This window comes from Stegastes partitus, unplaced genomic scaffold, assembly GCF_000690725.1.
Source record: "Stegastes partitus isolate 25-593 unplaced genomic scaffold, Stegastes_partitus-1.0.2 Scaffold188, whole genome shotgun sequence".
Classification (NCBI taxonomy): domain Eukaryota; kingdom Metazoa; phylum Chordata; class Actinopteri; family Pomacentridae; genus Stegastes; species Stegastes partitus.
This window is the reverse complement of record NW_007577919.1, coordinates 428,465-430,895: the sequence shown is the minus strand read 5'-3', so window position 1 is coordinate 430,895 and position 2,431 is coordinate 428,465.

Below are 2,431 nucleotides of genomic sequence, written 5' to 3'. Positions count from 1 at the left end.
TTAGGAGGAAGAACACATCTGGGTTCTGGTAGAACCTGACACCAGATCAGTTCTACATCCATCCAGGAGTCTCAGTCTGAACACTGGATCTGGTTTTTGTTCCAAAATGACACAAATACGAGTCAAAACAACAGGAAGGAAACAAAACTTTCAGAAAGAAGCACGAAAACGAAAACGATGAAAAAAAGCCTGACCCAAACAACAAAACAAGGAAAACAACACAAGAAAGAGACACAAAACGACAAAAACGAGATAAAAAATGACAAACGTGAGAAACAAAAGACAAAAAATTTGACAAAAGACACAAGATGACAAAAATAAAAGACAAAATGAGACACAACATGATGAAAAACAAACAAAAATCTGTTTTACAGTCTGAACACTGGGTCTGGTTTCTGTTCATTTCCTCTGTAACCAGCTGGTAGCATCAGTATTATGGGATGTATCGCAGCAGTTTAATGCACTTTGTTGACAAAGGCTGATGCAAGCTGCAGAATGTTTTTGTGTGTTGAGCCGCACGTGTTTTTTTTGTTTTTTTTTTACCGCGTCGGCCTTTAAGAATGTTAGAAATCTGCAGTGGACAGCGCTGACGTGCTGCTGCTGCTGCTGCTGGTAAAGCAGGACGCTGTGACTTTGTGGAGCAGCATGACGTCATGACGAGTTTCTCATCCAGATAATGGACGCTGAGATGAGTCACTTTGGCTCGACGGCGAGCAGCTGCAGCCAAAAGAACAATCAGAAACCAGACGGATCCTGCAACTCGGCACAAACTTCAGTCCACCTCCAGACGAAGGCTCGCAGCCGAAGCCACATTGCCTCTGCGAGCTGTTTCCTGTCGGTGACGTCACGGCGCCGATCAATCGAACGGCCGATCGATCGTTGTGTAACAGAAGCTGCACACGTGTGTCGTCTGCACTTTGTCCCATCAGCTCACTTCAAAGCTCCACCTGCTCCAGGACGAGCTCCAACCTTTATTAGCTCCACAATCTGATCCTGGTTCAGAAATGATAACAGATTAACGTTGGATAGCGACGCTTTAAAGCTGGTTTGCAGGTTTGTTACTCAGAATGAGGCTGAAGAAGTCAACAGGCAGCTAATCAGACGACACAGAGTTTAGAAGCTAAATGACAGAAGTCGGTTTAACCCACAGACTGTATAAAAGATGGACGTAGCTGCTGTGACGTCACCCGTTGGTTTCTGCACTGAGAAAATGAAGCCAGGGTTTTGCTACTTCCTGGTTGACATCTTGGATTTTTGGANCCATCGCCGCTTGCGGCTTTAATTAAATTTGTGTTTTCTGATCATTCACCAGAGAAAACTTTAAGAAGTGCATTCTGGGTAAACTTTCCAGGCTGATACCAGCATATGTGATGGTGGTTGGTCAGAACAAGTTCTAGACAATGAAAGGATCATTTTTACCTCCAGAAGATACCAGAAGATCATCTATAGACGTGATTCACTCTGTAGAAAAACTAGTTTCTGATTGAGTCAAGGTGCAGCTTTACTGTTCAGAATATGATACATCCCATAATACTGATGCTTAAAGTTGGTTAAAGAGAAAATGAACAAAAAACAGATTTTTTCTTTAGACTGTGACACCTGGACGGATGGAAAACGGATTTTTGTTTGAGTTTTTGTCTTTTTTTTGGTCAAACTTTTATCATTTTGTGTCTCTTTTTTTTGTCTTGCTTTTTGTAATTTTGCCTTTTTTGAAAAAAAAATAAAAAAAATCTTGTTTGTGTCCGTCTCGATTTTTTTGTTTAAGTTTTTATGTTTATTGTTGTGTCTCGCTTGTGTTGTTTCTCATGTTGGTCATTTTGTGTTTTACTTTTTTTTCATCATTTTGTGATTTTTATTTTCTTTTTCCGTCTCGTTCATCTTGTTTCACGTCTCTTTTAAATAGTTTTGACTCCTTTCTGCTGTTGTCTCAAATTAGAACAAAAAAAACAGAATTATTCTTTAGACTGTGACACCTGGATGGATGTAAAACTGATCTGGTGTCAGTTTTTACCAGAACTCAGATGTGCTTTTCATCCTGAGAATGTCAGGAGTCACCAGAACCAACAGAGTGTGAAGCTGCAGGAACTTGGGGTCAAACTCTGGCTCGCCACAATAAAAGAACCGATTCTTCAGCGTGGAGCTGAATGAGGGTCTCTGACACCGAACTGATCAATCAGCCAGCACTAACAAAGACCAGCTGTCTACATTCTCTGACTTTTTCCTTTATATGAACTCGTCTAAAGAGCACGCTGATCTTCACAGTCAGACACATGGAGCTCTTTTCTTGGCTCTACTCGGTTTCTGCACTTAGAGTCTGATTAGCGGTTAAAGTTAAAACATCGTGTTCAGTCTGGTGTTGATCATCAGGAGTCTGTAAACTCTGTGGGGGCGTCTGGTAATCCTCCTCAGGGCGAAGAAGTCCCTCCCCAGT